Source organism: Haliotis rufescens, unplaced genomic scaffold (genome assembly GCF_023055435.1).
Source record: "Haliotis rufescens isolate VD_foot unplaced genomic scaffold, xgHalRufe1.0.p SCAF_18, whole genome shotgun sequence".
Classification (NCBI taxonomy): Eukaryota; Metazoa; Mollusca; class Gastropoda; order Lepetellida; family Haliotidae; genus Haliotis; species Haliotis rufescens.
The window spans coordinates 20,301,529-20,323,240 of NW_025963868.1; the positions used below are offsets into that span (position 1 = coordinate 20,301,529).

The 21,712-nt window shown below is 34.0% G+C and overlaps 2 protein-coding genes across 8 annotated transcripts in view; one reads left to right on the forward strand and one right to left on the reverse strand.

Annotated features, from left to right (window-relative positions):
* Window positions 1-21,712, reverse strand: part of LOC124148000 — a 261,572-nt gene that overhangs the window by 190,847 nt on the left and 49,013 nt on the right. The window contains exon 1 of one of the 3 annotated variants that reach the window (XM_046518915.2): window positions 6,679-6,799. The exons of the other annotated variants lie outside the window; for them this stretch is intronic. The gene's annotated coding sequence lies outside the window, so the exon portion shown is untranslated. Of the gene's footprint in view, window positions 1-6,678; window positions 6,800-21,712 lie in introns of those variants that run through there. 3 annotated transcript variants of the gene reach the window in all.
* LOC124147998 overlaps window positions 1-21,712 on the forward strand; it is a 434,301-nt gene that overhangs the window by 91,860 nt on the left and 320,729 nt on the right. Inside the window, exon 1 of one of the 5 annotated variants that reach the window (XM_048398388.1) lies at window positions 6,727-6,808. The exons of the other annotated variants lie outside the window; for them this stretch is intronic. The gene's annotated coding sequence lies outside the window, so the exon portion shown is untranslated. Of the gene's footprint in view, window positions 1-6,726; window positions 6,809-21,712 lie in introns of those variants that run through there. 5 annotated transcript variants of the gene reach the window in all.

Below are 21,712 nucleotides of genomic sequence, written 5' to 3' on the forward strand. Positions count from 1 at the left end.
GAGAGATACTATTCTGAGAATTAATACTTGTGTACGACAAAGGTACTGAGAATTGATATCTGTTTTTTTAGATAGATAGTGAGAATTGATACTTGTGTATGAGAGATACTATTCTGAGAATTAATACTTGTGTATGAGAGATAGTATTCTGAGAATTAATACTCGTGTACGACAAAGGTACTGTGAATTGATACCTTTTTTTAGATAGATAGTGAGTATTTATACTTGTGTATGAGAGATACTATTCTGAGAAATAATACTTGTGTATGAGAGATAGTATTCTGAGAATTAATACTTGTGTATGAGAGATACTATTCTGAGAATTAATACTTGTGTATGAGAGATAGTATTGTGAGAATTAATACTTGTGTATGAGAGATACTATTCTGAGAATTAATACTTGTGTACGACAAAGGTACTGAGAATTGATATCTGTTTTTTTAGATAGATAGTGAGAATTGATACTTGTGTATGAGAGATACTATTCTGAGAATTAATACTTGTGTATGAGAGATACTATTCTGAGAATTAATACTCGTGTACGACAAAGGTACTGTGAATTGATACCTTTTTTTAGATAGATAGTGAGTATTTATACTTGTGTATGAGAGATACTATTCTGAGAAATAATACTTGTGTATGGGAGATACTATTCTGAGAACAAATACTTGTGTATGAGAGATACTATTCTGAGAAATAATACTTGTGTATGAGAGATAATATTCTTAGAATATATACTTGTGTATGAGAGATACTATTCTGAGAATTAATACTTGTGTATGAGAGATACTATTCTGAGAATTAATACTTGTGTATGAGAGATACTATTCTGAGAAATAATACATGTGTATGAGAGATAGTATTCTTAGATATAGACTTGTGTATGAGAGATACTATTCTGAGAATTTATACTTGTGTATGAGAGATACTATTCTGAGAATTAATACTTGTGTATGAGAGATACTATTCTGAGAATTAATACTTGTGTATGAGATATACTATTCTGAGAATTAATACTTGTGTATGACAAAGGTACTGAGAATTGATATCTGGTTTTTTAGATAGATAGTGAGAATTGATACTTGTGTATGAGAGATACTATTCTGAGAATTAATACTTGTGTATGAGAGATACTATTCTGAGAATTAATACTTGTGTACGACAAAGGTACTGTGAATTGATACCTTTTTTTGGATAGATAGTGAGTATTTATACTTGTGTATGAGAGATACTATTCTGAGAAATAATACTTGTGTATGAGAGATAGTATTCTGAGAATTAATACTTGTGTATGAGAGATACTATTCTGAGAATTAATACTTGTGTATGAGAGATACTATTCTGAGAATTAATACTTGTGTATCAGAGATACTATTCTGAGAATTAATACTTGTGTATGAGAGATACTATTCTGAGAATTAATACTTGTGTATGAGAGATACTATTCTGAGAATTAATACTTGTGTATGAGAGATAGTATTCTGAGAATTAATACTTGTGTATGAGAGATACTATTCTGAGAATTAATACTTGTGTATGAGAGATACTATTCTGAGAATTAAGACTTGTGTATGAGAGATACTATTCTGGAATAAATACTTGTGTATGAGAGATACTATTCTGAGAAATAATACTTGTGTATGAGAGATAATATTCTGAGAATTAATACTTGTGTATGAGAGATAGTATTCTTAGATATAGACTTGTGTATGAGAGATACTATTCTGAGAATTAATACTTGTGTATGAGAGATAGTATTCTGAGAATTAATACTTGTGTATGAGAGATAGTATTCTGAGAAATAATACTTGTGTATGAGAGATAGTATTTTGAGAATTAATACTTGTGTACGACAAAGGTACTGAGAATTGATATCTGTTTTTTTAGATAGATAGTGAGAATTGATACTTATGTATGAGAGATACTATTCTGAGAATTAATACTTGTGTATGAGAGATAGTATTCTGAGAATTAATACTTGTGTACGACAAAGGTACTGAGAATTGATACCTTTTTTTAGATAGATAGTGAGTATTTATACTTGTGTTTGAGAGATAGTATTCTGAGAATTAATACTTGTGTTTGAGAGATAGTATTCTGAGAATTAATACTTGTGTATGAGAGATACTATTCTGAGAATTAATTCTTGTGTATGAGAGATACTATTCTGAGAAATAATACATGTGTATGAGAGATAGTATTCTTAGATATAGACTTGTGTATGGGAGATACTATTGTAAGAATTAATACTTGTGTATGAGAGATACTATTCTGAGAATTTATACTTGTGTATGAGAGATACTATTCTTAGAAATAATACTTGTGTACGACAAAGGTACTGAGAATTGATACCTGTTTTTTAGATAGATAGTGAGAATTGATACTTGTGTACTGATAATTGATACCTGTGTACGGTAATATATTCTGAGAATAATACTTGTGTACGACAAATGTACTGAGAATTGATACCTTCTTTTAGATAGATAGTGAGAAATTATACTTGTGTATGAGAGATACTATTCTGAGAATTTATACTTGTGTATGAGAGATAGTATTCTGAGAATAAATACTTGTGTATGACAAAGGTACTGAGAATTGATACTTGTTTTTTTAGATAGATAGTAAGAATTGATACTTGTGTACTGATAATTGATACCTGTGTACGGTAATATATTCTGAGAATAATACTTGTGTATTACACATATACGGAGAATTGATACTTGTGTATGGCACATATACGGAGAATTGATACTTGTGTATGGTCTTACATGGATATGCTTCGAATCTGTTCTCGTGAATCATATCCAAGACAATGATATTTGTGCATGGCATTGATACTTTGTAATGGATACGTGTGGCATACTTGATACTTTACACCGATATTGAGAATTGATACTGTATATGAATATATACTGATGATTGATACTTGTGTATGGCACATATACTGAGAAATGATACTGAGTATGACATATATACTGAGGAATGATACTTGTGTATGGCACACATACTGATGATTGATACTTGTGTATGGCACATATTCTGAGAATTTATAAAGTGTATGACACATATACTGAAAATTAATAGTTTCCATGACACAGATACTGAGGATTGATATTTGTGTATGGCAGAGATAATTGATACTTGTGTATGACAGAGATACTCAGAATTGATACTGGAGGGTGATACAAATACTGAGAATTTATACTTGGGTATGTCACAGATACTGAGAATTAATACTTTGTATGACACAGACATCGAGAATTGAGTTTTATCGATACTTTGCAATTGATCCTTGTTTATGAGTGTAAAAAAAGAATTTGAAATAAAACAGTTGGTAGTCATTCTATTGAAGAATACTTTGAAATTTTGAAGCCCAATTATGAAGTATGGTGTCTTTGTTGTCCTTAAATAGATCGTATGAAATATGTAACCAGATCGACCAGGCATTTGTAAAGATCATATTATATATGTTTGATGGTACCATGGTAACAATAGGATTTTACAAGAATATAATCTGAATGTTGCTAAGGTAAAGATAGGAATTTACAACGATATAGTACGGATGTAACATTGGTAATATTACTTTATACAAGGAAACAGTCTGGGGGTTAGCATGGATAATGTGGATGTTACCTGGACAACATTATTATTTTACATAGATATAGTCTGAGTGTTACCAGGGTAACATTAATAGTTTACAATGGTAAACTTGGGGTTCCCAGGGTAGCACTATTTTTTACAAGGGGGTGGTATGGTTACCTTGGTGACATAATATATTACTAGGATTTAATCTTAGTGTTACCTTGGTAACATAATATTTTACAGGGATATAATCTCAGTGTTACTTGGGTAACATTTATATATTACAAGGATATAGTCTGGGTGTTACTTGGGTAAAAGTAGGATTATGCAAGGATATAGACAAACGTTACTTTGGTAAAGATAGAATTTTACATGGATATAGTCAGGGTGTTACTTAAGTAAGGAGAGGCTATTACGTGGATAAAATCTGGGTTTTACAAGGCTAATGATGGGAATTTACAAGAATATATTATGATATATAACAAGGGTAACATTTATATATTACAATATCATGATATAGTATGGGTGGTATTTTGGTAGAAGTAGGATTGTGCAAGGATATAGTCAGGGAGTTTCTTGACAAACATTGATATCATGCAAGGAAACAGTCTAGGTTCTACAAGGCAACAGGCAGGAGGTAACAACGATATTGTCTAGATGTCGAGCAACTGGATTTTGCAAAGATATATTCTGGTAGATACCAGGGTAACAATATGAATTTACAGAGATATATTCTGGGTGTTACAAGGGTAACAGTAGGGGTAAAGAGTATCTGGGATCAATAAGGGTATTCATTTCTTGATATTGTCGTTTCAGTTTTTGTTAACATTCTCCTGTTCCTGTAGAAAACACTTACCCCGTTTTAATAAAAAATCATATGCAGTCAAAAGAGATGGGGTTAACAAATGAGATATATGGAATAATACTTATCGGTATTTCATTTGAAAATATTTATAAAGAAATATTTTTAAAGCCATAACACAGTGTGTCACATTTCAGAGACCAGATATATACATTTATGAGTGATTGAGGGGGATTTATTTCGTTTATAAGCAATATTACAATCAATAACAATTATTACATAAGGACTCAACATTAATACTGAGTTAACATAAAGCGTTGCACTCTGTCAATATGTTTACATACACATGTATAGTATGTAAAACGTACAGAAATATGGAAGAAAATCTTAAATGCTTTAACGTGATCTACTATCATGTGGATTACTCTACACATACTAAGGGTTACAAAATAAAACGTATGTTTATATTTCATGTAAGACATTAAATCGATGAAATTCCTGCATTCTATAAAACCAGCATGTCTTATTTAATACATGTGCTACTTTGTACAAATATAATCATGTGGTGGTACGAATAGGAAACTTAAACCATGACACTCCTTGAGTCCTTCATCCAATCATTGCCATGTTGATCTTACCTTTCCACTTCCAAGAAATTATCTGCAACATATATGACCATTTACGTTTTGCTGATCCATGCGTAATGTTGGAATTTTGCTGATTTCCTGTGTACTGTATTCAAATAGTATATACAACTATATTTCTGCCTCGCCTACTCGCCTAGGACTACAATGTAAGTTAAAGTTTTCATTACACCTGAAGAAAGATCCTGTGTGGATAAAGGAGTTTTGACAAGCACGATTGTGTATGTGTTTGTAGTTGCAATGATAGTGTTGATTGATGTCACGAATTTGAAACAACTTTTTCCGATGACTATCAGATGTTATCCTGATAATTGTCGTCACAATGTCATTATGCTATTTGCGATGACAAATAAGAAGAGGTGATTTGGGAAATGTATACACTCCCCTTATTTTCAACTGGGTATTGACATTTTACACTGGTAAAATTGGTGGGTTGTGTACATATTCTGATTGTTACACAGTAAACATCAATATGTAATAACAAAATCTTGGATAACGAGTAAAATTTGTTCAGAGAATTATCTTCGGTAAATTAAGGTTGCAAATATATAACATTATAAACTCTTGTCGGTTACACATCAATGCCCACGTATTAAGAGGGCCTTCGAAATATATATACCCGCATAAACTCATTGAATATCATCTTGAATACTATTTCCATAACAAGTTCATGCAGGATTTAGTTTATCCGTAACTATTTGGGTTTTTTTATTCTTGAGTGCACGTTGTTCAAAAGTTGTAAAAGTTGAGTTTTCGCAAAACTAAGCCTATTGTATTCATTTCTTGTTGTAATTAGACTTTATGCACATGAAGTGTCTCATTAAGATAACTTCTCAACTGAATTATTGAATACCTGATACTCTTATACACAAGCACTTGTACACTTAGTTTTGGAGTATAGTTCAGTGCATGTAGCTTGAACTGGTACAATGATCATTTGTGTGCATGTACAGCACATTAGTTTGATGCATTAAAGAATGCCACATCATATAAAATATGTTAAGTGTGAGTCATGGTTTTGATTACCCAATCAGTAAATTTAAAATCATGGATAAACTATAACCTTTGAGATACACATTAATATGGAAATAAGTCATAACGTACACATAAATGAATCTTGCACAAAAGCACAAACTTTCTTTTCTGTGTGTCATTATTATTAATGGAAAACTTCTTCAGAAACGCTATATCTGCTCTTAATCTTTAACCCATCAAGAACTAACATAGCTTCATAGAAATAACTGGTTTTAAAACTTAATTTGAATGAATTTGATAATTTTGAGTAAACGCGTAATCAGCATTTCAAAGTAACCAACTTTGTATAATATCCTATATTCATCATTTCGAAAAAAATGAAATAAACAAATACATGTCTTTCAAATAAACCTATGAAGTCACGTAATAACAATTGTGGATAAACTATATGTCCAAGTGTTTACTTTAGGATAAATTTAGTTGAGCTTGCAGAGAAAGTGAGTATGTGCTTGAATTTCCTTGAAAAATATGTGGTATTTTGGCGCCAAAAGTAGGTATAAAGTACACCTGAGGAGGAAGATGATTGGTTAGTGTACACAGTTTACGGAATGGGAAAATGTCTAGCCCCCAGCCCTAGACTAGAGGAGACAAAAATTAGTCCCGTTGCCTTCTTACCATCGCGTAGGTTTTGCATAATAGCGACGATACTGGTGCGAAGCGGCAGGAAGGCAGACGACGCATCTCCAGTGCTGAAATGGGGCGAATTTTGAAGCTCTTGCAGTGATGTCGTGTTTTGTACAAAGAGGTAAAGTATTTTGTCGTGTTTTGGATTGTGTTAATTATATAACATGGACAATTTCGTTCGATATTTTTTTATGATTTCATATAGTGGCAAACCGGCTCGTTCGCCAGTGTCTATTGGACAAGACATTTGCCGAACTGTCTCACTGATACAGTCGGTGATTGTATGCGTGCCCGTGACTCGCAGAAGAATATAGGTAGGAGACCCTTAATCAGGCTCTTAATTAAGGGGATACAGAGTTGATTTGATTTGCTTTAAATGGCCATATCACTATTGTGCTTGCCCGTGACTGATTGGTTAGCGGTTCACTTTTTTAATCTTTTTACAACACACGTCACATTACATTCGACATAGGATAACGCTACGCAGAAAAATATAGTTCCTACCAAATTCTCACTGAAATGACACTCCGCTGATACAAAACGTGAAGTTATTGGAGCTATATTGATGACACAATTATAACCCACAACTGCTCAGTCGTGACGCGTATTTTTGGCGCTTAATATTTTGGCGGGAAAGTGAAGGCCTTCCTCGAACATGGACGGCAGATAGTGTCTGCCATGTCAGACATAGCAAGAGCAGACGACCCAGTAGCAGACGAACATAATCGGGATTGAGAACCTAAATTGGGCCCTTTGTCGGCATCATATTAAGGTTTATAGTTTCCCCTGCAATAAAGGGCAGGAGAGGTCCAATTTTGCCTGTTGACAGCGAAAAAAGATTGCTACATACATGATAATTATATGGAGAGAAGTGCCAGATCTCCGATAATCACAGCTATGAACATGACTCAAACATGCTATTATAGAAACAGACATGCGTTATATTTCTTGCTTAAGACACATTTTTTTCCATTTCCTTGTAATGTGATTGTGTCATTCATATGCACTCGTGTGGAATAAGCAGGTGAACCGCGATCAACCTGTGCATATGTTTGGAGGGGACGTACAAAGATATCACTGCCGCTCTATTCCCGTTTTATCAATACCTACAAATACTCAAAACCACATAACCGATCACCCCACAACCTACAAGCTCCTGTATATAGACTGAACTCCATAGATGTGTTATTGATGAAACTTTAATCCTCATATTTCGTTTCTCACCGTTGGTCAATAAATAACATATGAACATGTGTATGGTATATAACAATAAGCAATAAATATATTTGTATTCCAAGTAAATCGCACGACGGGATATATATCAGTAAATTAAGAAAATATGAGTGCTACGAAGAAGAAACGGAAACCACAGATCGAAATATTGTGTATCAGCTGTACAGATATCAGGAAGTAATAGGAAGTAACAGAAATATTTTATGCAGATTATAAACAATGTATAGAAAAATAAGCTCAATTAATTATAATTACTAACATATATTTTTTTTAGTCTTTTTAGAGAATATTATAAATTCAAAAAGGTTATTTTATGATTTGAAGTATATGGTGTAAGTACACAGGTATGGCAGGCAGCTCGGGTAAGGTGGGTTTTCCGTGACCTGTAATGTAAACATTTTTTGTTTAAAGACACAAATGGAACGTGTTGGGGAATATCCCACTGCTGTGGTTGGGGTAGATGTACAGACAATACTGAACATTTAGGCCATGGGAAAAACAAGCTCCTTTGCATATTACTTCACTGAATAATATTGGTTCATCTAGTCACATATCATATAGCTTATATCACACTTAACATGTCGTCAACTGAGGGTTGGCATACACAACATTTTCTTAAAAAATTAAAGATGTATTTGTCTAAAAGAGAACATGATTGCCTGCACAAATGTTTTCTGTCAACACATTTATCTAATTCAGGTATGTTTTCGGTGGTGCATATATTGATTTGCAGTATTACATATAATGTGCATAAATATATAAACTGACAGGAAAGCCGACCTACAAAGATCAAGCTAACATTCCGTAACTACCGATTTGGCATCAACAAACAATAGTTTGATTAATCATCAGTGAATGATAATATAATCATTCCTTTGCAAGGCTTTACTGTTATATTTTGACAATGTGACATCTGATGAGAATGAGGGAAGTCCATTGCCCGTGTTATGTGTTACAATGCATCATATTTACAATGACATTGTCACAAGTAACACACCCATATGGTAATACGTGGAATATGTGTTGAGGTACATATGTATGCATATGTGTATATATGTACATATGTCATATGCCACAGAATCACTTGGAAATACAACAGAAACAAATATGACTTTAATATGTTCACGATAACGGGACGCTTTCAAATGTAACATAGGTAAAACTCCACACACATGTAATGTGTAATAGGGAAGGCCTTATATTGCCGTCACGACCTGAAATATGTTACATTAGACAAGCACTTTGATCTCATTCTACTGATGTAATATATGTTGGAAATAAAACATACATTCCTTGTTGACAATTTTTAAAATATATTTATCACATGGCCAATGGTCAATGTACCTTATATGAGTTATATGGTGAAGATGTTTGTTGTACTGTGAGAATGTATTTTCCATGAGTTACCCGTTACATATTACTTCATTCACTGCGGTTTGCAAAAAATCATCAGATATGAAATGTCATGATAAATCTATTTGTTACTGATATTTAGAATATTAAACCCGCCTTAGGCATGCTGATGTCATTGTATCCACTGCATGCGCTCTGGCAAGGTCGAACATGTTTCTTCTGCAATTTATATGTTGAGGACGGAGACATCAAGCACACCGATGGTATACACGTATTTTTAATGGCCTATTTATAAATATACTCAACCATGCCAAGATGCTGACAACGTTGCCCTTGTCGAGCTTAGACGTCGCGTTATCTTTTTCCGTTGTTCAAAACATGCGTTGTAACCAACATGCAGAATTTTGTCAGTTGTATATATGTACGACAAATCCCCTTTAATGTCATGCGAAATAAACAGTTTCAACATGAATTGTATATTTCCTTTTTGTCGGTAATGTAGCATGGCGTCGTAACTGTTCCTTGTCGTCATGTTGTTTGTGTGAATACAACACTGTTTTTTCTCCGTATACGCAGCTTTTATTTCCCCATCTACTATATTGTAAAGTATATTGTGAAAATTGTAAGATACTTATGCAATTGTGAACAAAATGTTATTACATTTTACTCGCATATGTACCTAGGAAATAGAAAACTATTGCTATGTATTATGCAGAAAGCTATGCTATTCGAAGATGACATATTGTTATTTCTTCTCTTCTAAATGTCCCTGAACAAATGTGTTGAAGTACCTGTGTTTACATGCATCGATGAGTGTAAGTATTGCTGACAAAAATACAACGGTGTTTTATTTCAATAAGGAACAAAATATGATTTTAGAATAATATATGTAAATACGAAGATGAGTTTTTTTACGTTTTCTTTCGTCCTTCTGCGTTAACCGTATCGGTTGTAGAAGTCCTTTTGTAAGTCTTTTAAATGGAATGTATTTTCCATTTTTCTCTAACTTTTAAAGCTGATAGAAAAACGGAGTTTGTGATATCTAGAATTTTGTTGTGTGCTATTTTGTGTCTAACTGAGTAGGTATTTTCGTGTCAACATGATGACCTATGACCACTCTGCATGCCCTACGTTCAAGTGTAAGACAATATTACCATTTCCAACATGGTACGGAAAGTATATTCTCTACCATCTATCAGATACCTATATACTTCTAATATATATATTACAAATACGGTATCACAGGAACTTAGGAACCCTCTCGTTTGTGCTCTTGTATTTATTTCATATCACATAATTAATAATTATGATAAATTATGAATATTCACTCATAACACATCGGCATGAAAATACATTTTTTTTTTATCATTTTCCGATTTTGTAAGGATTATATTTATTATATTTTTTATTTGTACAAATATCAACACGAATTAAGGCGCCATTCTTTGAAAAGAAAAAACAATGTAATTCTAACAGTTAACAAGCAAAGACAATACATAACAGTGAGGTACCTTTTTTTGTCCGAGTTAGTTCACATAACATATATAACTTTCCCTGTCAAGCAATTTTGTTTTCTTTCAAAATGTAATTTCTGTATGGACAGAGAATATACAACGTGCTTAATTACACAAAGGTGTCATTTACTTTTTAAGATATATTAACATATGTATTTTCAATTTAAAAGAATGAATCACGAGTTTTAAAAAAACGTCGTTTTGGGACAACCATCAAAGCTGTTTTTGGTAATTATAACCCCCCCCCCCCCCCCCCCCCACCCCAACCACCCACCCCGTTAATTATCATGCATTGTATCAATACCACACTGTCAGCAACAAAGCTTGGGAACAGATCCTTATACCTGTACAGGTGAATGTTGACACTCCATACGAAATAATTGATTTAAACAACGCTGTAAACTTGAATATTTATAATTAGGTATGCAATGTGCTTGCATATTTGATACTCCTGTTATAAAGTAATTTATGAGAACCTGTCACATCGTGTTCGTTGCACCTATACGCAGGGCTATCGTGAAATAACTATACAGACTGTAAATGGCTTTTTCACCTACAGTCTTTTACAACGAAAATCCAACAACTGTAAAAGGTATTGATATTTAAAGACTACAGGTGAAATATAACTCTTAATTTCAATTGAAATTGAGAAGATTGTAATGGCGTTTAAGAAAATGAATTGAAAGGCCAAGCAACATTTCACCGTATTTGAATTACGGCGAGTAGCTTTGATTTACGTATATCAGTACAAAATAAAAAAGCATTAACATTAGAAACAGGCCTGTTTTCTTTATCGTGTCATCTGTCGAGAAGGATCGTAAATAATTATCATTATTATTTGCAATGAGAAGTTCATTCCCTCGTGGTCTAAGGGAAGTAACTCCAGATCAGTGGTTGAATGGATTTCTTAAATTTTTTAATGGCCAGTGAATAATAATTATTAGTCCATATGGATTAACGGAAATTTCGTTGAAGCATGATAATATGGTCAGTTGTGTCTGGGTCTTCAAGTACTGGAACCGGTTTCTGTATTCCGTATTTAATTTCCTATGAAGATGATTGGAGTATTCCACCATACACAATTTATAGATTCATTTAAAATATCACGTATTACTATTTTGACTGTATTACGGAAATTTGTAGGGTGTCAGTGTATAACAATACTTAGGGTTAAGTATCAATAAAGAGATTTCATTCGAAATGAAGTTCTAGTTTTAAGGATTGGGACAATCGAAGATGTATGTTAAATATTCAGGTTTGTTAAATCTATAGACCGGTACACATACATTTAGAATTGAAAAGTAAAATTGAAACGTTCTTGTGTTGAAAATTAAATAATTTCATGATTTTATAGAAAATAGTGGTAGGTTTGTCCATTGAGTATAAATATATGTTAAGCCTATACTCATATGACTGTAGTGTCTGAAACGTGAGTGGTCTTCCTTTTACATAATTTGTATTGTTTCTCAACCTTTCAGTTTTGCTGTCAACACAAATGTAATTTTGTAACAGGGAGTGGTATGTTCATACGCCAGTTAGGCCTGTTTACCAATCCTTTTTAAGTTAAGTTGAATAAAATATGTTTAAATTCGCTTACTGGTAAGTTTCTATCAAACATTTACTCAAACATTTTTCTCGTACAGTCAACAGATGAAATTGGTTGGAAACGTCTTTTTCACGAAAACCTTTCTCGAATTCCCATGGGGAAATTGTACTGTCTTTTCTTTTCCTAATATCATAAGATATTTTTCATTGAAGGTTAATGGGTATAATTCACATGTGAAACTAATGTTTAAATCAATAATTTAAATTTTAACCATTTCACACATTCGCAACTTATGAAATATGACAGAAACAGATCCACCATCACATGAAAGTCAAGATTAACTTACACCCATTTTTACACACTATTTCAACAATAAAAGTATTCGTGTCGTCCAAACTAATTATAGAATGTGCCAATGATAGAAAAATACGAATGACACAATCTTTGAAATATTGTTAATGCCTTAATGCCTTAATACCTTCACAAATATGCGCACCATTCTACACTAGATGCAAGGGCTATCGTGTGTCCATGTTAATGCATAGCAACCACAATGGGCGTTGCCGTAGGTGGCCCCAGAGGTCAGAACGCGTGTTAAACTATATCAGGAAGAAGCAAACAGTGTCAAACAAACCAGTACAAAATAATTCGTATTGTGCCAAGCTGTATTGTTCTTTTATTGAGGACGAATGTTAATAAAGTTTAATTTTCACGGTATTTGGGGTATGAAAGGTCTGTCTTTGGGGGTTGATGGGGGTTTATCCCGTGTCATTGTAAGCCCCAGTAGAACTGCCGTGGGTCGTCACCGAGAGCGGATGTAGTTCTTTACGCTATCGGCCACTAGTCATGTGGGCTAGCTCTATTACTATTTCAATGCCACCGGGATATAGATGTAATATTGGCACTGAGACCCAGACATTTATAAACATAAAACGTAGAACATCATTTATTCCTTCCAGGCTAGGAAAAGATTTTTTTTTCATTTAGTGGTGTAAAGAAAAGAAAATACTATTTTTAGAATTAGTTTCCATGAAATAGCATGATCTAAAACTTCACATTGCAACAGAAAATATCCTGGCTCAACTATAGTGTATTACAGAATTCAAAGCTTAGCATCCATGTTTGTGTTCTGTGGATATAAACCATTACGATGACGTCACGCTGTTGTTGTAGTTGATCAGGAAGTTTATGCAGGAATTCACTGACCATTCTGAGCGTGTCTTTAACAAGTAAAACTGACGCAACTTTAGGTCATTATGCCAACTTTTTGCGAAATTATATATCAAACATACCATGGTTTAAGTCGGAGACATCACATGAATCTGTTTATTCTCTCGATTTCTCCATTAAGTAATTGTGTATTCCTTCGATAGGGATCCATTTCCCTGAGATAGATTATTTGTCATTAAATCATAAAAAGGATTATAATTGGCAGCTTGGCGGCCTATATTCAGTATATACAATTCTTTCAATTATAATTCACAATTAGAATACAATGTAGAACATTTTAATCGCCCGCCTTAATAAAAAGTGACCTGTGGTCTTTCGCGAACACCTGATATAATCATTATATGATATTGATTCATAAACACATGCTCATGATATAGATGGAATCGTACAATCGAATCTGCTTTTAGTAGAGATTTCTATTTAATTTGGAAAGGGTTTTGTCGCGTTTATCTTTTTACCCATATGTCCCTGACATCAGACAAGGAAGATACTGATCTCAAACAGGAAGTGACAAATTACTGATACGGATGTGGCCATGTTCTTGAGCCACTTTCGTCATAATACTGATTCTGACATTGACAATATGTTAACTGACTATACCACGTGCAGAAGGGGGCTTTCTGTGCAATTCAAAGGTGCATTGCATTGAAATGAAAATTTAGCGGATCAACTAGGAGAATACCAACCTAAGTTTACATTCTTAAACACCATGCATGTCCAAAAAAAATAATAGAAGACATTTATCACAGGATATAAAATTGACAATGACATTGCTAATTCTTTAGGTGACTATACCACTTCAGCAGGGGCTTGTTGTGAAATTTAAAGGGGTATCGCATTGAAATGGCATTTTGCTGGATACCTAGCTCTAACAATCGAAAACACCGTGCATGTCTAAAGCAAAATATAAAATCGAAGACATTAATCACATGATATATAAAATTGACAATGACATTGACAATCCTTTCATTGACTATAACACACAAATTATGGGCAATAATTTCTATGCAATTCAAAGGGGTATTCCATTGAAATGGCATTTTGGTGGATGAACATGGTGGATACATAACTATGTTTATACCCTAACAATCGGAAACACTGCTTATAAGATATTAAAAAAAAACACACAAAAAACATTTATCACATGATAAGTAAAAGTGACAATGACATTAACAGTAGGGACTTTGTATGCAATTCAAAGTGATATTGCATTGAATGGCATGTTGATGGATGAAAGTGGTGGATACCTAGCTTTAACAATCGGAAACAATCAAACTTTTCGGGCCTCTCCTTTTTAATAAAGTTAATGGGAGCACAAATCATGAACACAGTCACACCTGATAAGATTTTGAATGTAATAGACACAGTCTCAAAAATAACATTAAAATTGTAATGCCTTTAAGTTATAAAACACTTGCAAGCTTCACTTTCAAACTAAAATTCGAAGCACGATAGCTCTAATGGTACATATCCATTTGATATCTGTTTAATGTTACTACTATAGCCACACGCGACACCGTGGCAACTTGAAAAAGAGGGTCATAAAGTTGAAAATATATAGAAAATATTACTCCTGTTGCAGAATCTATAGTTCAGAGTTGCATACATATTTAAACTTAGGTAAGTTATATCAGAGTCAAAAGTCATCAAAAGTTAACTGAAACATGTATGCATTGATGCAGCTGTGAACAAAACGGGATACAGCACAGCATATCAGTCGATATCCAAACTAACTGTTATCTGTTACGTGCCTGTGTGTTCCTCTTATATGAAATATATATTGTTTCAAAGCTTACACGGGACGTTAAAATGCAATAAATCATTTTAATTTAGTAACTTGTAACGGGTGTATTGTGTTGATCCATCTACTTTACTCTCCTCAGACAAGAAATATTACTTGGCATTTTCATTTATTCATATCCTCGACATTTAAAATACAATTCCTCGTCACGCATGTTATATCTTTGTTTGCCACGAGACATGCTAAACCTGATACCGTTTCTATATGTATTTAAATTTGGCGCACTACTTTAGGTTCAAGTATTCATCCGCGTTGCGTCACCGTGTTAACAAGAGTAGCGTCCCTTTGATAGTCTGGCTTATGGAACAAAATGGGTCAAGAATTGTTTACGTAATGCTTGCATATTAACATTTCTGTATAATATCATTGTTGTAAATAATGGCTAATATATTAAAGAGAAAGAACTGACAATGGGCGGTGTATTAGCATATATATAGAAATTGTTGCCTTTGGAATTTCAAAAGAATCTGAAGATTACTATCTACAGGTACTGACCTATTTAAAATTGCATAGGTAATGTTTTCTGTCTGGTGACCCCACTGAAGGCATAAGTCGCCAGTTTACATATCATTTTCTTCACCAAAGCTGAGATGATATTAAATTATCCTCATCCATCCATAGCACTTCTTGCACACATTCGTGACTGCAAATACTTACTAATTTATGTGTACACATTATGTCGTTATGCTGTACTCGTTCTTGTGATTGTATATAATAATTTTAGTCAATACATTTAGCAGATGCGGCATTTGATATACCAAGATAACAAAATCTGTCAATGATAATCAAAACATATAAATATATCATTGATGTACAACTCAAAAGGTCCCATGATACTGGAATATGTGTTTTTACTAAATTAAACTATTTCATATTTCAAATTCAAACTCAGTCCAAATGCAATAATTAAGCCTATATATACTGGGTACTTGTAAATTATTTTAGATATTTTCCAAAGCCTTACTTGTTCTAATTTGATTTTATTGAAATCTGTAATGATAAATTCAATAGTGTTATTATTGGCTGTGCAGCTAAACAATATACTTAAAAAATCGAAACAGCACACAGTATGCTGTTTTTCAAGTAACATGTCAAGTAGAAAAAATACACTGCGTTTAATGAATACTAGAGGACCATTAGATAACTACAACCAAACTTACTTACTATTTGACATTAGGAACTTTTATACAATGATTAAAAAGTAGTGACAGTGTTTGTTTGTTTCTTTCTTTCTTTCTTTTTTGAATAGGAAGTACCTTATCAACACTATACTATATTACATTATATAAATCAGTTTTTAAGAAGAAAGTTTTTTTAAAGTATTATTTGAAAACATACACCTGTGAGAAAGAGCGACTATTCTTTAATGCTATGACTAAAGCTTGTGTTCCTACGAAGGTAAAACTGCAATATGATACTAACATTAGCTTGTAAATAATCTTCCCCACGCTTATAGTTTCAATAATAATAATAATAATAATAATAATAATAATAATAAATCCATTGAAATCATTTATATCATTGATTTTTCGGTCCTTTTTGACAGTCATGTGATTGACGAGATTGAGGAAAAACATGGCAAATATGCAGACCTCGCTTTCGAAATGTCATGCTTGCATCCCAAGTACCAAGTTGTCCGACTCCCCATTGTTCTCGGTGCCTTAGGTTTGGTATCTCCCAATCTATTGACTGAAATCGGGAGAGTACCTGGTTTTGCTGCCAGGAATACAGCCCTTCTGATCATCTGGGTAATGCAGAAGGCTGCAGTGTTGGGGAGTCTTTACATTCTCCTAAAAGTTCTGGGTGGGTTTGACAAGGCAATGTTTCCTGGGAGAAGTCCCATTCGGGCCTCTCAGGGCCCTGAGAGTTGATGATGAGCCTAACCAGCCTGACTGGGCCAGTATCACCCAAACCCTATTTTGCTGCATTTTTTATTTTAATCTGTAAATAATAATAATAACAATAACAATAACAATAATAATAATAATAATAATACACTGTTCTCCTAACTGAATATGCTTACTCAGCAGTTACTTGTACTTGAGTAAATAACAGAAAACAACCAGATACTTATCTCCGTAAGGTAACATGTGCTTTTCGGGCTCAGTGTCCAAGTTTTCAAAACTGTCTTTATTTTAATACGATAACCTAACCTACTCCTCCGAGGGAAGTTAACATCGCCGGGATGTGATTTATGTGAGTTTTGTTAAACCGATAAATCATTCAGGTAGAGTAATAGTTTCATAATGGTCATACTAAATTATTCTACTTTTTAAAGATTCAAACCAATTTGACCCATTGATGGATATTATCGATCAAAATATAGGTTTGTTTTATAATAAACAAACTAAATGACAATGTATCCCCTTATAACGAAAGTATTAATTGAAGTGTATTTCCTGTCAAATAAAATCTATATTGAACACAATATTAATAAATCTACCCTCTACATATTTGTGACACCAATAGGTTGTAAAATAATAATTCCGTCTTTGGTTATTGTGGTTGGTCTGTTTCAGTTATTTTTTAAAGAAACTTATGAATGCATATTTGCAAAATAACGATACAAACATACAAAGAAAGCTGTACAAATAAGAACAAAGAGTTTACACAATCGTAGAAAAGACATCGATTAAGAACCAAGTATCGATACTTCACATTTAGGAATAGTATATTTCTTAATAAAATCTGTTATTTATTCTACATAATCTTTGGCCTTGACGATTTAGACACAACATAAGAATTATGGTCAAGACAACATTCCCTAACAAAGATTTATAGAGAAGCCACCGTTCTTTTGTAACTACATTAGATAATCGATACGACAATATGACAAAAACATGTTGTTGTTAAACAAGATGTTGTTTAAATAAAATTTTGAGACTTCGTTTAACGGTCTTTTGTATGTGTTTTTTAGTGAACACATAATGGGTACATCTTGTCTCTGTATCCATCGGCCATATGTTATTATACATCCCCTGGTCGGATATAACTTTCTAAGTTATGTGCCTTTAATTGTTCAGGCCATGTATCGATATTGAACACCCGGTGTCGGGTGCATAAAGACTGCATCTTACTACCTCAACTTCATGTGTGTGTTTCGATCCTATGTTAATATTGAAAACCTGGTGTAGAAAACTCCTTTCAAGTTTCTGTGATGTATGTTAGACTTGGTGTTGTCATATATGCATAAACACCACGTCTGTTTGTTTCCTCTGTAAAACATGATAACATCCTCGTGTTGAGAAATGTGATAAGTGTTGCATGGAGAATTTAAGTCGTGTTATCTTCAATGTGTCATTGATTAACATTCACAAAGAAAAAAAATTAAGCACCACCACTATACTTTTCATATATTCCGAATATAAATTCATGCATCGTTTGGAAATATTTATGTTTGATTTTGACCTCGTTTTGATGAATATATCACCGATACCTGCGAAATAGTTTGTGTAAAAATCTGTATGTTCCTCCAGATGGAAGAACTTAGGATAAGGACTTTGTAGCAATTGAGAGGGTGTTCAATGAACTGTTGGCGGGACATAGTTACAAAATAGGCCATGACATAATTGAAGTTGCTTTCCATATTTCAATACGAGTATCACTGTAAACCAATACAAATATGTTTTTCTTGAAACATGACATTATTTTTTATTTTTAACTAATTGCTATGGAAACATCAAGTTGGTGGTGCTTAATAAATTTCCAGGTGCATACATGAATGTGTCCGGTTTTCATATCTTCTACTCAAAAGGAGTTAAAGAACACCAGATTCTTTCATATAACTACAGTTAATCTGACATGTCTTTATTTCACAACTTTTGAGGAACAATCGAGCATTCTCTTTCTACGAATATTTCAAAGAGCGTCATATGACTTGCTCAAAAGTTGTTTGATCAGGGTTACAGCAGTCAGGCCTCAGTAAAGCTTTTAAGAGTTGTATGATAGGCATGTGGAGGACATTTAATAAATGACGCATTGGTGATAAAAATGATTTTTGATAGAATTCCCTATTTTGACTTGTACCACATGTTTCCGTGGGCTTTTTGTGTGTGAACAATTGACTTGTCTTTGTATGTGTTTGTGACGAGTGTACTGTGGGACATCTTGCAATCAGCGATGTAACACGGAGTAACAGAATCTGAGACATCACATTTGAGTGTTAATAATATCTGGGACTCGCAAATACCTCACTTTTACGAATCTGACATCAGGTGTTTGTAAAATATGCCACAGAACAACAGAAACATAAACAGTATCTGCAGTATCTGCAGCAACAACACCGACAGTAGCATAAACAACAGTGATAACGACAGCGAAACCGATAGTCGCATACACAACATTGATAACACCAGCAACAAAATCAACAGCAGTTGTAGCACATCTTTATTAAGATTTTTTTAATCTTTCTAATAACGATATTGTGAGTTCGCGAAAAAAAATAATTTTTTGTCACAGATTCACAGTTCTACTGATGACTGTGTCGTTAATTTTCCTTTATTTCAATATATACCATAAGATAAATACTACGGGTACTACAACTACTACTACATTTTCTACAACTACTACTACTACTACTACTACTACTACTACTACTACTAATACTAATACTAATAATAATAATAATAATAATGAATCTAATGAGATTGTCCAACACATAGTCAGTGGATGCCCAGCTTTGGCACAAACACAGAATCTTAAGCGACATGATGGAGTGGCTCGACCTTTTATTACCGTCCTCGCCATCCTTGTGGCTTTGACTCAGAGGTCCATCCATGGTACGACCCAGAATGTGTAGAGGATGTCATGGAAAATGATAAATACAAAATTCTTTGAAATGGGCCCGTTTACAGCCTCAGACTTATCCGACGTATCCAGGCCAACAAACCTGATCCTTTTTTATATATCCAATGAAATCATTTATATCATTGAATTTTCTATCCCTTTTGACACTAATGTGATTGACAAGATTCAGGAAAAACATGGCAGGACCCTGCTATCGAAATGTCACGCATGCATCCCAAGTACCAAGTTGTCCGACTACCCATTGTTCTCGGTGCCCAATCTGTTGACTGACATCGGGAGAGTGCCCGGGTGTGCTACCAGGAATACAGCCCTTCTGACAATCTGGGTAATGCAGAAGGCTCCAGTGGTGGGGAGTCTTCACATTCTCTGAAAAGTTCTGGAGGGGTTTGACTAGGCAGCGCTTCCTGGGAGAAGTCCCATTCGCTGTCTGGGCTACGTGTTGAGGATGTAAGGGCCCTGAGCTGATGATGAGCCTAACCAGCCTGTATTAGTATTACCCCGGTTTTTGGATCATTGTACCCCAAAATTTGACGCTCAGTATATTCTTTAGCTGATCATGACATTTGCGAACCCTCTCCAGGCCGAACCTCTTTATGCCCACGCTTTGAATCGCATAATTATATGACAGTTTAGTTTGGAGCAGATTCGGAAATCAGTCATAAATCGGAATGGGCGCTCATGTTTATGTGTGATTGGTTTAAACATAAACCACTCGGATACAAAGAGGTTGTCACTCAATCATTTCTCTGAACCTTAAGTTGCGCTTTGGGTTTCAAATTCCATCAGCCCAGTTAAATCTACAGGTAACTTTGAAGTACATTGAAAATACAGCATGTTTATCTCTTGATTATTGTTGGGTTCGCTGAATCCGATATTTCATTTCACCCAACCTTACTCAAATGAGCTGTGATAATATAAACCAAAAAGTTATATTGTTCACTAATTACCCGATATTTACACGTGTATCAATACTGTGGGGACAGTTGACGCAATATGATGTGAAACGCCTCCGTTGTTGACAGTCATTACTATCTGACGCCATCCAAAGCTTATGACGTCACCAATAGGTTGACGAGATTAGGTTTCATTTCAGGTTTAAAATTATATACCGTTGTCTTTAATTTCTGTCTTCAAATGACAGAGTAATATATCGAATAGCCTTCTCGAAATTCTGAATTGTGGATTATCTGTCCCTCTGTCAAGGTCGCCAGTCCTTCGCCAGCCTCGAGACTTACATCACTCATTCACGGGGGACAGATAATCCGTAATTCCCCGGGGGTCGTTGGTTATTCTGTAATTAATGTCACTCTATCTCCTGGTGGTTGGACCTTCCACTTGGAGATAATGAAAGTCCGCACCAGGAGTACATCTTAATTGCTTTAAGTTCTTGCAGTCAGAACTATGTTGCCAACAGACTGTGGCTCTCTGAAACAGGTTTCAAGTCAATTTATCCTCTTGTCTATGTCGTCATTGTCATAATGACGAAACAAAAGAGCAAAGAACGTTCAAAATCGTGGAAATGGAGCACCCTCGAATATGTAG